Here is a 14,840-nt window from a genome sequence, read left to right as displayed (position 1 = left end):
TACTGCAGGGAATGGACGAAACCGCAAGACATTTGTTTCAACTTGACTAACTGATTGGCATCGCAGAGAACTGGTTTTGCGATCCAGTTCAGAATAAAAACCGCCGAACAACAGAATGCCACTGAGACCTCTAAAACCACGAACCTTGCATGGAGTGGATTTGCCATTCGGGTATGCAGCTGGCAGAAGAGAGCACCGATCCAAAGGAAATCAGCTCGAGGTGACATTGAATAATAGCAGAGGATGGTTTCGATGCATCGACCTCTGGGTTATGGGCCCAGCACGCTCCCGCTGCGCCACTCTGCTGCCACGCTCTGAGTCCTGTCCACAGAGCGATTCAGCTTTTCATCTGGCACGCGGCTCGCACGTTCGAGACTGATGTCAAAGACCTCCGCTGCTGTCGTGTGATATGCTGTTTCGCAGACGTACGGAGGCTGTGTAAATAGAAACGTTTTTCCTAAATTCCCACATTCTGTTGGTCGAACTGTGATTTCACACTGAATCAAAACATGTGTCGCAGCGCAGACGGAGGCCATGCGGCCCACCTTCGCTCTGCTGGTTCTATACTTCAGTCAACGTGTGTCTATTCGTTTCATTCTCTCGCATTCTCAGCGTAAATCTGCACATCTGAACGTGACCACCGAATTCCCTTTTGTGTTCATTGAATCTTCCTCTTTGTCAATGTCCGACAGGGACTTACTGACACTAACCACTCCCTGTACGAAAACGTTCTTCCTCCTGTCATTTTTACTTGTTTTCCTGGTGACCTTAAAATTCTGCCGAATCGTTGTGGACCTTTCAGGTGTGGGAACATTTTCACAACATTATTTCCTGTTTCTAGGTCCCTCATGACTTGGAAAACTTCGGTTCTCCGAGGAGAGCTGTCCCAATTTTCCAATCTACCTTCATTGCTGACATTCCCCAAACACCGCACAGCTCACGTCAACCTGTTCGACACGACATCCAACCATTTCACTTCCCTGTTTTCTGCCTTGTCCGTACTCCAGACAGCCCAACCTCGTTTCACCAAGGTGCTTTTTGAGAAAATTAATCAGGCAGTTTTGCACAAGTCAAGTTTTAGAAAAACCTCGGGCTCGTCCGGGATTTGAACCCGGGACCTCTCGCAACTCATCACAGTAAGGCACCCAAAGCGAGAATCATACGCCTAGACCAACGAGCCAGAGAGCCGGCCCGCGACCGATGCCCCACACCGCTTGAGTGACCTGAGACGTGCTCACTATGAAATACATTTGAGATTGCTCTAAGAATTGCTAGCGGCAAAGAGTTTCTCGAACAGCTGCTTCTCATTCAGTCTCCCTGCTGCTGTTTGTCACGTCCCCAGGAACCGGGCTCTCTCCACTGGCAGACAATTCAAACATTTTGTTTTGAAATTTTTCTATGACACCCGAGCGGCCAGTGACAAGCATTACCCTCCTCACCATGGGATACAGAGAACAGGAGAAGACCACGCAGATCTCCACGAGTGTATCAACTCGACTGTGCACATTGGGCCAGTATATCACTGTGAAATATTTATGTCCAAGCCTTTTTTCGGAAGCAGATGAGAAGGCGAGGTGCAGAACAGAGCGCAGTTATGAGGGAAAGCTGCTAAAGACGACATTGAGTGAATAGGAGAGAGTGGGTTATGGTCCCAACACGCACCCGTTGTGCCAGGGGTTACACTTCGGGTCCACTCTTCCTTCACTCGCAACACCCCACACCCACCTCCCATAGTGCCAAGTCGCTTTCGCCTGAAACTGCCGAATGTGCAACACCTGCCCATTTACCGGCTCCCTCCTGAATATCCAAGGGCTCAAACATACCTGCCAGGTAAAGCAGCACTTTTGCCACAACCTAGTCCACTGCATTCGCTGCTCACAGTGTCGTTTCCCCAATGTAGCATGAAGCATAAACTGGGTGACTGCTTCGCAGAACATCCCGGTTCTGCCCGCAGGAAAAAGGCCCTGACCTGGCGGTTGTCTGCCACTTTAACACATCACCCTGTTCCCTGACCAACATCTCTGTCTCAGGCTTGCAGCAGTGTTCTAGCTCCAGATGAAAGAACAACAACTCATTTTCCACTTGGAGACCTTACAGCCCTCCGGTCTTCAATATCGAGTTCCATAACTTTAGGGCCTGAACTCCCCCATGTCCTTGACCCCTACCACACAAACGACTCCTTGTTATCACCTCGTCGGCTATGACAGACTACGTATTGTTAGCCACTAACAGTCTCCATGAGCAGCTATTCGCCCTCTCACGCGGATCGTTATTCACTCCTACGTCCTTCCTATTGTTCTCTCTCTCTGAGCTGGCGGCAAACACAGCAATGTACATTGGAGACTCTGAGCCAGCTGAAAGTTGCTCAGTGTGAAGTACATTCCACATTGCTCCAAGAATTGCAAGCAGCAAAGCGTTTCCAGAACTTCTGCTTGTCATTCTGTCCCCGGGGCGATGATGTTTGTCTCATCCCCAGGAACTGGACTATCTCCACTGCTCGATAATTAAACCAATTTATTTCTACTTGCACGTTGTTCTGGGGTGGGGTGGGGCGTGGTGTAGGGTGGGGGCGGGTAGAGTCTCTCTCTCACTCTCTGAAACCGTTGGGGTGAGAGGTGTCAGTTGCATTAATGCGGGGAACATGAACAACTTTGATTGTGAACTTTCTCCAAAGGTCTGTTATCTGAGAGATGGAAAGATGCTGTGCTGGAAGGACAGAAAGAAATGGACACCGAGGACTCTTCGCCCAGGTAAATTCACATTGTTGTGCAGCCTTCTTGGTGTTCAGAAATCGTCTTCACGCAGCAATCTTACGGAAAGTCTATAGCAAAGTGGGCATCGCTTTCTTTGTTGCTACCGCGCAGCAGTTAACATCTGAGCCCCAAGTGTCCCAGATGAAGAGAATCCGAGTGAAACCTTCACTCACTGAGAGTCCTCCCCACGGCCCTGAGCTGAGGGACTGCAGGCAGTCCAACACGGAAGGGACGGTTAAAAATGAACCAGTTTTGCTCCCTCAGCCTCTCTGTCCCAGAGACAGGCAGTGGGATGGCATAAACACGTAGCACCATTCTCGAGTAGACACAAGCCGTTCAACCCATCGAATCCACGCCGTTTGCCTGTCTCTCTCTCTCTCTGAGGTTATTCACAATCGGTGGGATCCGTCCTAATCGTGGGGGAACTGTGTCTGAGTCGTGATGAGGTTTTTGACATGCTTGTCATTCACGTCTGAACCAGGGTAGCGAATTACTGCAGGGAATGGACGAAACCGCAAGACATTTGTTTCAACTTGACTAACTGATTGGCATCGCAGAGAACTGGTTTTGCGATCCAGTTCAGAATAAAAACCGCCGAACAACAGAATGCCACTGAGACCTCTAAAACCACGAACCTTGCATGGAGTGGATTTGCCATTCGGGTATGCAGCTGGCAGAAGAGAGCACCGATCCAAAGGAAATCAGCTCGAGGTGACATTGAATAATAGCAGAGGATGGTTTCGATGCATCAACCTCTGGGTTATGGGCCCAGCACGCTCCCGCTGCGCCACTCTGCTGCCACGCTCTGGGCCCTGTCCACAGAGCGATTCAGCTTTTCATCTGGCACGCGGCTCGCACGTTCGAGACTGATGTCAAAGACCTCCGCTGCTGTCGTGTGATATGCTGTTTCGCAGACGTACGGAGGCTGTGTAAATAGAAACGTTTTTCCTAAATTCCCACATTCTGTTGGTCGAACTGTGATTTCACACTGAATCAAAACATGTGTCGCAGCGCAGACGGAGGCCATGCGGCCCACCTTCGCTCTGCTGGTTCTATACTTCAGTCAACGTGTGTCTATTCGTTTCATTCTCTCGCATTCTCAGCGTAAATCTGCACATCTGAACGTGACCACCGAATTCCCTTTTGTGTTCATTGAATCTTCCTCTTTGTCAATGTCCGACAGGGACTTACTGACACTAACCACTCCCTGTACGAAAACGTTCTTCCTCCTGTCATTTTTACTTGTTTTCCTGGTGACCTTAAAATTCTGCCGAATCGTTGTGGACCTTTCAGGTGTGGGAACATTTTCACAACATTATTTCCTGTTTCTAGGTCCCTCATGACTTGGAAAACTTCGGTTCTCCGAGGAGAGCTGTCCCAATTTTCCAATCTACCTTCATTGCTGACATTCCCCAAACACCGCACAGCTCACGTCAACCTGTTCGACACGACATCCAACCATTTCACTTCCCTGTTTTCTGCCTTGTCCGTACTCCAGACAGCCCAACCTCGTTTCACCAAGGTGCTTTTTGAGAAAATTAATCAGGCAGTTTTGCACAAGTCAAGTTTTAGAAAAACCTCGGGCTCGTCCGGGATTTGAACCCGGGACCTCTCGCAACTCATCACAGTAAGGCACCCAAAGCGAGAATCATACGCCTAGACCAACGAGCCAGAGAGCCGGCCCGCGATAGATACCCCACACCGCTTGAGTGACCTGAGACGTGCTCACTATGAAATACATTTGAGATTGCTCTAAGAATTGCTAGCGGCAAAGAGTTTCTCGAACAGCTGCTTCTCATTCAGTCTCCCTGCTGCTGTTTGTCACGTCCCCAGGAACCGGGCTCTCTCCACTGGCAGACAATTCAAACATTTTGTTTTGAAATTTTTCTATGACACCCGAGCGGCCAGTGACAAGCATTACCCTCCTCACCATGGGATACAGAGAACAGGAGAAGACCACGCAGATCTCCACGAGTGTATCAACTCGACTGTGCACATTGGGCCAGTATATCACTGTGAAATATTTATGTCCAAGCCTTTTTTCGGAAGCAGATGAGAAGGCGAGGTGCAGAACAGAGCGCAGTTATGAGGGAAAGCTGCTAAAGACGACATTGAGTGAATAGGAGAGAGTGGGTTATGGTCCCAACACGCACCCGTTGTGCCAGGGGTTACACTTCGGGTCCACTCTTCCTTCACTCGCAACACCCCACACCCACCTCCAATAGTGCCAAGTCGCTTTCGCCTGAAACTGCCGAATGTGCAACACCTGCCCATTTACCGGCTCCCTCCTGAATATCCAAGGGCTCAAACATACCTGCCAGGTAAAGCAGCACTTTTGCCACAACCTAGTCCACTGCATTCGCTGCTCACAGTGTCGTTTCCCCAATGTAGCATGAAGCATAAACTGGGTGACTGCTTCGCAGAACATCCCGGTTCTGCCCGCAGGAAAAAGGCCCTGACCTGGCGGTTGTCTGCCACTTTAACACATCACCCTGTTCCCTGACCAACATCTCTGTCTCAGGCTTGCAGCAGTGTTCTAGCTCCAGATGAAAGAACAACAACTCATTTTCCACTTGGAGACGTTACAGCCCTCCGGTCTTCAATATCGAGTTCCATAACTTTAGGGCCTGAACTCCCCCATGTCCTTGACCCCTACCACACAAACGACTCCTTGTTATCACCTCGTCGGCTATGACAGACTACGTATTGTTAGCCACTAACAGTCTCCATGAGCAGCTATTCGCCCTCTCACGCGGATCGTTATTCACTCCTACGTCCTTCCTATTGTTCTCTCTCTCTGAGCTGGCGGCAAACACAGCAATGTACATTGGAGACTCTGAGCCAGCTGAAAGTTGCTCAGTGTGAAGTACATTCCACATTGCTCCAAGAATTGCAAGCAGCAAAGCGTTTCCAGAACTTCTGCTTGTCATTCTGTCCCCGGGGCGATGATGTTTGTCTCATCCCCAGGAACTGGACTATCTCCACTGCTCGATAATTAAACCAATTTATTTCTACTTGCACGTTGTTCTGGGGTGGGGTGGGGCGGGGTGTAGGGTGGGGGCGGGTAGAGTCTCTCTCTCACTCTCTGAAACCGTTGGGGTGAGAGGTGTCAGTTGCATTAATGCGGGGAACATGAACAACTTTGATTGTGAACTTTCTCCAAAGGTCTGTTATCTGAGAGATGGAAAGATGCTGTGCTGGAAGGACAGAAAGAAATGGACACCGAGGACTCTTCGCCCAGGTAAATTCACATTGTTGTGCAGCCTTCTTGGTGTTCAGAAATCGTCTTCACGCAGCAATCTTACGGAAAGTCTATAGCAAAGTGGGCATCGCTTTCTTTGTTGCTACCGCGCAGCAGTTAACATCTGAGCCCCAAGTGTCCCAGATGAAGAGAATCCGAGTGAAACCTTCACTCACTGAGAGTCCTCCCCACGGCCCTGAGCTGAGGGACTGCAGGCAGTCCAACACGGAAGGGACGGTTAAAAATGAACCAGTTTTGCTCCCTCAGCCTCTCTGTCCCAGAGACAGGCAGTGGGATGGCATAAACACGTAGCACCATTCTCGAGTAGACACAAGCCGTTCAACCCATCGAATCCACGCCGTTTGCCTGTCTCTCTCTCTCTGAGGTTATTCACAATCGGTGGGATCCGTCCTAATCGTGGGGGAACTGTGTCTGAGTCGTGATGAGGTTTTTGACATGCTTGTCATTCACGTCTGAACCAGGGTAGCGAATTACTGCAGGGAATGGACGAAACCGCAAGACATTTGTTTCAACTTGACTAACTGATTGGCATCGCAGAGAACTGGTTTTGCGATCCAGTTCAGAATAAAAACCGCCGAACAACAGAATGCCACTGAGACCTCTAAAACCACGAACCTTGCATGGAGTGGATTTGCCATTCGGGTATGCAGCTGGCAGAAGAGAGCACCGATCCAAAGGAAATCAGCTCGAGGTGACATTGAATAATAGCAGAGGATGGTTTCGATGCATCAACCTCTGGGTTATGGGCCCAGCACGCTCCCGCTGCGCCACTCTGCTGCCACGCTCTCAGTCCTGTCCACAGAGCGATTCAGCTTTTCATCTGGCACGCGGCTCGCACGTTCGAGACTGATGTCAAAGACCTCCGCTGCTGTCGTGTGATATGCTGTTTCGCAGACGTACGGAGGCTGTGTAAATAGAAACGTTTTTCCTAAATTCCCACATTCTGTTGGTCGAACTGTGATTTCACACTGAATCAAAACATGTGTCGCAGCGCAGACGGAGGCCATGCGGCCCACCTTCGCTCTGCTGGTTCTATACTTCAGTCAACGTGTGTCTATTCGTTTCATTCTCTCGCATTCTCAGCGTAAATCTGCACATCTGAACGTGACCACCGAATTCCCTTTTGTGTTCATTGAATCTTCCTCTTTGTCAATGTCCGACAGGGACTTACTGACACTAACCACTCCCTGTACGAAAACGTTCTTCCTCCTGTCATTTTTACTTGTTTTCCTGGTGACCTTAAAATTCTGCCGAATCGTTGTGGACCTTTCAGGTGTGGGAACATTTTCACAACATTATTTCCTGTTTCTAGGTCCCTCATGACTTGGAAAACTTCGGTTCTCCGAGGAGAGCTGTCCCAATTTTCCAATCTACCTTCATTGCTGACATTCCCCAAACACCGCACAGCTCACGTCAACCTGTTCGACACGACATCCAACCATTTCACTTCCCTGTTTTCTGCCTTGTCCGTACTCCAGACAGCCCAACCTCGTTTCACCAAGGTGCTTTTTGAGAAAATTAATCAGGCAGTTTTGCACAAGTCAAGTTTTAGAAAAACCTCGGGCTCGTCCGGGATTTGAACCCGGGACCTCTCACAACTCATCACAGTACGGCACCCAAAGCGAGAATCATACGCCTAGACCAACGAGCCAGAGAGCCGGCCCGCGATAGATACCCCACACCGCTTGAGTGACCTGAGACGTGCTCACTATGAAATACATTTGAGATTGCTCTAAGAATTGCTAGCGGCAAAGAGTTTCTCGAACAGCTGCTTCTCATTCAGTCTCCCTGCTGCTGTTTGTCACGTCCCCAGGAACCGGGCTCTCTCCACTGGCAGACAATTCAAACATTTTGTTTTGAAATTTTTCTATGACACCCGAGCGGCCAGTGACAAGCATTACCCTCCTCACCATGGGATACAGAGAACAGGAGAAGACCACGCAGATCTCCACGAGTGTATCAACTCGACTGTGCACATTGGGCCAGTATATCACTGTGAAATATTTATGTCCAAGCCTTTTTTCGGAAGCAGATGAGAAGGCGAGGTGCAGAACAGAGCGCAGTTATGAGGGAAAGCTGCTAAAGACGACATTGAGTGAATAGGAGAGAGTGGGTTATGGTCCCAACACGCACCCGTTGTGCCAGGGGTTACACTTCGGGTCCACTCTTCCTTCACTCGCAACACCCCACACCCACCTCCCATAGTGCCAAGTCGCTTTCGCCTGAAACTGCCGAATGTGCAACACCTGCCCATTTACCGGCTCCCTCCTGAATATCCAAGGGCTCAAACATACCTGCCAGGTAAAGCAGCACTTTTGCCACAACCTAGTCCACTGCATTCGCTGCTCACAGTGTCGTTTCCCCAATGTAGCATGAAGCATAAACTGGGTGACTGCTTCGCAGAACATCCCGGTTCTGCCCGCAGGAAAAAGGCCCTGACCTGGCGGTTGTCTGCCACTTTAACACATCACCCTGTTCCCTGACCAACATCTCTGTCTCAGGCTTGCAGCAGTGTTCTAGCTCCAGATGAAAGAACAACAACTCATTTTCCACTTGGAGACGTTACAGCCCTCCGGTCTTCAATATCGAGTTCCATAACTTTAGGGCCTGAACTCCCCCATGTCCTTGACCCCTACCACACAAACGACTCCTTGTTATCACCTCGTCGGCTATGACAGACTACGTATTGTTAGCCACTAACAGTCTCCATGAGCAGCTATTCGCCCTCTCACGCGGATCGTTATTCACTCCTACGTCCTTCCTATTGTTCTCTCTCTCTGAGCTGGCGGCAAACACAGCAATGTACATTGGAGACTCTGAGCCAGCTGAAAGTTGCTCAGTGTGAAGTACATTCCACATTGCTCCAAGAATTGCAAGCAGCAAAGCGTTTCCAGAACTTCTGCTTGTCATTCTGTCCCCGGGGCGATGATGTTTGTCTCATCCCCAGGAACTGGACTATCTCCACTGCTCGATAATTAAACCAATTTATTTCTACTTGCACGTTGTTCTGGGGTGGGGTGGGGCGGGGTGTAGGGTGGGGGCGGGTAGAGTCTCTCTCTCACTCTCTGAAACCGTTGGGGTGAGAGGTGTCAGTTGCATTAATGCGGGGAACATGAACAACTTTGATTGTGAACTTTCTCCAAAGGTCTGTTATCTGAGAGATGGAAAGATGCTGTGCTGGAAGGACAGAAAGAAATGGACACCGAGGACTCTTCGCCCAGGTAAATTCACATTGTTGTGCAGCCTTCTTGGTGTTCAGAAATCGTCTTCACGCAGCAATCTTACGGAAAGTCTATAGCAAAGTGGGCATCGCTTTCTTTGTTGCTACCGCGCAGCAGTTAACATCTGAGCCCCAAGTGTCCCAGATGAAGAGAATCCGAGTGAAACCTTCACTCACTGAGAGTCCTCCCCACGGCCCTGAGCTGAGGGACTGCAGGCAGTCCAACACGGAAGGGACGGTTAAAAATGAACCAGTTTTGCTCCCTCAGCCTCTCTGTCCCAGAGACAGGCAGTGGGATGGCATAAACACGTAGCACCATTCTCGAGTAGACACAAGCCGTTCAACCCATCGAATCCACGCCGTTTGCCTGTCTCTCTCTCTCTGAGGTTATTCACAATCGGTGGGATCCGTCCTAATCGTGGGGGAACTGTGTCTGAGTCGTGATGAGGTTTTTGACATGCTTGTCATTCACGTCTGAACCAGGGTAGCGAATTACTGCAGGGAATGGACGAAACCGCAAGACATTTGTTTCAACTTGACTAACTGATTGGCATCGCAGAGAACTGGTTTTGCGATCCAGTTCAGAATAAAAACCGCCGAACAACAGAATGCCACTGAGACCTCTAAAACCACGAACCTTGCATGGAGTGGATTTGCCATTCGGGTATGCAGCTGGCAGAAGAGAGCACCGATCCAAAGGAAATCAGCTCGAGGTGACATTGAATAATAGCAGAGGATGGTTTCGATGCATCGACCTCTGGGTTATGGGCCCAGCACGCTCCCGCTGCGCCACTCTGCTGCCACGCTCTCAGTCCTGTCCACAGAGCGATTCAGCTTTTCATCTGGCACGCGGCTCGCACGTTCGAGACTGATGTCAAAGACCTCCGCTGCTGTCGTGTGATATGCTGTTTCGCAGACGTACGGAGGCTGTGTAAATAGAAACGTTTTTCCTAAATTCCCACATTCTGTTGGTCGAACTGTGATTTCACACTGAATGTGAAATCACATGTGTCGCAGCGCAGACGGAGGCCATGCGGCCCACCTTCGCTCTGCTGGTTCTATACTTCAGTCAACGTGTGTCTATTCGTTTCATTCTCTCGCATTCTCAGCGTAAATCTGCACATCTGAACGTGACCACCGAATTCCCTTTTGTGTTCATTGAATCTTCCTCTTTGTCAATGTCCGACAGGGACTTACTGACACTAACCACTCCCTGTACGAAAACGTTCTTCCTCCTGTCATTTTTACTTGTTTTCCTGGTGACCTTAAAATTCTGCCGAATCGTTGTGGACCTTTCAGGTGTGGGAACATTTTCACAACATTATTTCCTGTTTCTAGGTCCCTCATGACTTGGAAAACTTCGGTTCTCCGAGGAGAGCTGTCCCAATTTTCCAATCTACCTTCATTGCTGACATTCCCCAAACACCGCACAGCTCACGTCAACCTGTTCGACACGACATCCAACCATTTCACTTCCCTGTTTTCTGCCTTGTCCGTACTCCAGACAGCCCAACCTCGTTTCACCAAGGTGCTTTTTGAGAAAATTAATCAGGCAGTTTTGCACAAGTCAAGTTTTAGAAAAACCTCGGGCTCGTCCGGGATTTGAACCCGGGACCTCTCGCAACTCATCACAGTACGGCACCCAAAGCGAGAATCATACGCCTAGACCAACGAGCCAGAGAGCCGGCCCGCGATAGATACCCCACACCGCTTGAGTGACCTGAGACGTGCTCACTATGAAATACATTTGAGATTGCTCTAAGAATTGCTAGCGGCAAAGAGTTTCTCGAACAGCTGCTTCTCATTCAGTCTCCCTGCTGCTGTTTGTCACGTCCCCAGGAACCGGGCTCTCTCCACTGGCAGACAATTCAAACATTTTGTTTTGAAATTTTTCTATGACACCCGAGCGGCCAGTGACAAGCATTACCCTCCTCACCATGGGATACAGAGAACAGGAGAAGACCACGCAGATCTCCACGAGTGTATCAACTCGACTGTGCACATTGGGCCAGTATATCACTGTGAAATATTTATGTCCAAGCCTTTTTTCGGAAGCAGATGAGAAGGCGAGGTGCAGAACAGAGCGCAGTTATGAGGGAAAGCTGCTAAAGACGACATTGAGTGAATAGGAGAGAGTGGGTTATGGTCCCAACACGCACCCGTTGTGCCGGGGGTTACACTTCGGGTCCACTCTTCCTTCACTCGCAACACCCCACACCCACCTCCCATAGTGCCAAGTCGCTTTCGCCTGAAACTGCCGAATGTGCAACACCTGCCCATTTACCGGCTCCCTCCTGAATATCCAAGGGCTCAAACATACCTGCCAGGTAAAGCAGCACTTTTGCCACAACCTAGTCCACTGCATTCGCTGCTCACAGTGTCGTTTCCCCAATGTAGCATGAAGCATAAACTGGGTGACTGCTTCGCAGAACATCCCGGTTCTGCCCGCAGGAAAAAGGCCCTGACCTGGCGGTTGTCTGCCACTTTAACACATCACCCTGTTCCCTGACCAACATCTCTGTCTCAGGCTTGCAGCAGTGTTCTAGCTCCAGATGAAAGAACAACAACTCATTTTCCACTTGGAGACGTTACAGCCCTCCGGTCTTCAATATCGAGTTCCAGAACTTTAGGGCCTGAACTCCCCCATGTCCTTGACCCCTACCACACAAACGACTCCTTGTTATCACCTCGTCGGCTATGACAGACTACGTATTGTTAGCCACTAACAGTCTCCATGAGCAGCTATTCGCCCTCTCACGCGGATCGTTATTCACTCCTACGTCCTTCCTATTGTTCTCTCTCTCTGAGCTGGCGGCAAACACAGCAATGTACATTGGAGACTCTGAGCCAGCTGAAAGTTGCTCAGTGTGAAGTACATTCCACATTGCTCCAAGAATTGCAAGCAGCAAAGCGTTTCCAGAACTTCTGCTTGTCATTCTGTCCCCGGGGCGATGATGTTTGTCTCATCCCCAGGAACTGGACTATCTCCACTGCTCGATAATTAAACCAATTTATTTCTACTTGCACGTTGTTCTGGGGTGGGGTGGGGCGGGGTGTAGGGTGGGGGCGGGTAGAGTCTCTCTCTCACTCTCTGAAACCCTTGGGGTGAGAGGTGTCAGTTGCATTAATGCGGGGAACATGAACAACTTTGATTGTGAACTTTCTCCAAAGGTCTGTTATCTGAGAGATGGAAAGATGCTGTGCTGGAAGGACAGAAAGAAATGGACACCGAGGACTCTTCGCCCAGGTAAATTCACATTGTTGTGCAGCCTTCTTGGTGTTCAGAAATCGTCTTCACGCAGCAATCTTACGGAAAGTCTATAGCAAAGTGGGCATCGCTTTCTTTGTTGCTACCGCGCAGCAGTTAACATCTGAGCCCCAAGTGTCCCAGATGAAGAGAATCCGAGTGAAACCTTCACTCACTGAGAGTCCTCCCCACGGCCCTGAGCTGAGGGACTGCAGGCAGTCCAACACGGAAGGGACGGGTAAAAATGAACCAGTTTTGCTCCCTCAGCCTCTCTGTCCCAGAGACAGGCAGTGGGATGGCATAAACACGTAGCACCATTCTCGAGTAGACACAAGCCGTTCAACCCATCGAATCCACGCCGTTTGCCTGTCTCTCTCTCTCTGAGGTTATTCACAATCGGTGGGATCCGTCCTAATCGTGGGGGAACTGTGTCTGAGTCGTGATGAGGTTTTTGACATGCTTGTCATTCACGTCTGAACCAGGGTAGCGAATTACTGCAGGGAATGGACGAAACCGCAAGACATTTGTTTCAACTTGACTAACTGATTGGCATCGCAGAGAACTGGTTTTGCGATCCAGTTCAGAATAAAAACCGCCGAACAACAGAATGCCACTGAGACCTCTAAAACCACGAACCTTGCATGGAGTGGATTTGCTATTCGGGTATGCAGCTGGCAGAAGAGAGCACCGATCCAAAGGAAATCAGCTCGAGGTGACATTGAATAATAGCAGAGGATGGTTTCGATCCATCGACCTCTGGGTTATGGGCCCAGCACGCTCCCGCTGCGCCACTCTGCTGCCACGCTCTGGGCCCTGTCCACAGAGCGATTCAGCTTTTCATCTGGCACGCGGCTCGCACGTTCGAGACTGATGTCAAAGACCTCCGCTGCTGTCGTGTGATATGCTGTTTCGCAGACGTACGGAGGCTGTGTAAATAGAAACGTTTTTCCTAAATTCCCACATTCTGTTGGTCGAACTGTGATTTCACACTGAATGTGTGAAATCACATGTGTCGCAGCGCAGACGGAGGCCATGCGGCCCACCTTCGCTCTGCTGGTTCTATACTTCAGTCAACGTGTGTCTATTCGTTTCATTCTCTCGCATTCTCAGCGTAAATCTGCACATCTGAACGTGACCACCGAATTCCCTTTTGTGTTCATTGAATCTTTCTCTTTGTCAATGTCCGACAGGGACTTACTGACACTAACCACTCCCTGTACGAAAACGTTCTTCCTCCTGTCATTTTTACTTGTTTTCCTGGTGACCTTAAAATTCTGCCGAATCGTTGTGGACCTTTCAGGTGTGGGAACATTTTCACAACATTATTTCCTGTTTCTAGGTCCCTCATGACTTGGAAAACTTCGGTTCTCCGAGGAGAGCTGTCCCAATTTTCCAATCTACCTTCATTGCTGACATTCCCCAAACACCGCACAGCTCACGTCAACCTGTTCGACACGACATCCAACCATTTCACTTCCCTGTTTTCTGCCTTGTCCGTACTCCAGACAGCCCAACCTCGTTTCACCAAGGTGCTTTTTGAGAAAATTAATCAGGCAGTTTTGCACAAGTCAAGTTTTAGAAAAACCTCGGGCTCGTCCGGGATTTGAACCCGGGACCTCTCGCAACTCATCACAGTAAAGCACCCAAAGCGAAAATCATACGCCTAGACCAACGAGCCAGAGAGCCGGCCCGCCACAGATGGCCCGCGACAGATGCCCCACACCGCTTGAGTGACCTGAGACGTGCTCACTATGAAATACATTTGAGATTGCTCTAAGAATTGCTAGCGGCAAAGAGTTTCTCGAACAGCTGCTTCTCATTCAGTCTCCCTGCTGCTGTTTGTCACGTCCCCAGGAACCGGGCTCTCTCCACTGGCAGACAATTCAAACATTTTGTTTTGAAATTTTTCTATGACACCCGAGCGGCCAGTGACAAGCATTACCCTCCTCACCATGGGATACAGAGAACAGGAGAAGACCACGCAGATCTCCACGAGTGTATCAACTCGACTGTGCACATTGGGCCAGTATATCACTGTGAAATATTTATGTCCAAGCCTTTTTTCGGAAGCAGATGAGAAGGCGAGGTGCAGAACAGAGCGCAGTTATAAGGGAAAGCTGCTAAAGACGACATTGAGTGAATAGGAGAGAGTGGGTTATGGTCCCAACACGCACCCGTTGTGCCAGGGGTTACACTTCGGGTCCACTCTTCCTTCACTCGCAACACCCCACACCCACCTCCCATAGTGCCAAGTCGCTATCGCCTGCAACCGCCGAATGTGTAACACCTGCCCATTTACCTGCTCCCTCCTGAATATCCAAGGGCTCAAACATTCCTGCCCAGGTGAAGCAGCACTTT

At 49.8% G+C, this 14,840-nt stretch overlaps 1 non-coding gene across 1 annotated transcript; it reads right to left on the bottom strand.

Moving 5' to 3' along the window:
- Nucleotides 1-13,208: 13,208 nt before the first annotated feature.
- On the bottom strand, nucleotides 13,209-13,280 carry trnam-cau (transfer RNA methionine (anticodon CAU)). Its single transcript has one exon. It is a non-coding gene; the product is annotated as a tRNA-Met (tRNA).
- Nucleotides 13,281-14,840: the final 1,560 nt, after the last annotated feature.

Source organism: Hemiscyllium ocellatum (assembly GCF_020745735.1).
Source record: "Hemiscyllium ocellatum isolate sHemOce1 chromosome 27 unlocalized genomic scaffold, sHemOce1.pat.X.cur. SUPER_27_unloc_5, whole genome shotgun sequence".
NCBI classification, from domain to species: domain Eukaryota; kingdom Metazoa; phylum Chordata; class Chondrichthyes; order Orectolobiformes; family Hemiscylliidae; genus Hemiscyllium; species Hemiscyllium ocellatum.
The sequence above is the reverse complement of the archived record's forward strand: the minus strand, read 5'-3'. Positions and strand labels throughout refer to the sequence as shown.